Raw genomic sequence first — 292 nt, 5'->3', positions numbered from 1 at the left:
TGACATACTTAACGGAAACTCTAAACAGACTGAACGGATTTGAATTAAATGGATGACATTACAACGCGATATTCAGTGTTGAGAAAAATGCTATGACTGATCCACCAGAGAGCATAAAAGATTTAGCATTTATCAGACTGACCTAGAGGCATATTTCCAACAAAAAGTTAGCTGGTGAGTAGGCCTTTCACATTTTCTGAAACTATCAGAACAGGTCACAATTGCTGTTTTATTTTGTTTAACCGAAGACCTCAATGGGGTGCTAGGGTGAGAGGGCCTACTAACTGGAAAT

Source organism: Penaeus monodon, chromosome 23, assembly GCF_015228065.2.
Source record: "Penaeus monodon isolate SGIC_2016 chromosome 23, NSTDA_Pmon_1, whole genome shotgun sequence".
Lineage (NCBI taxonomy): Eukaryota > Metazoa > Arthropoda > Malacostraca > Decapoda > Penaeidae > Penaeus > Penaeus monodon.
The sequence above is the reverse complement of the archived record's forward strand: the minus strand, read 5'-3'. Positions refer to the sequence as shown.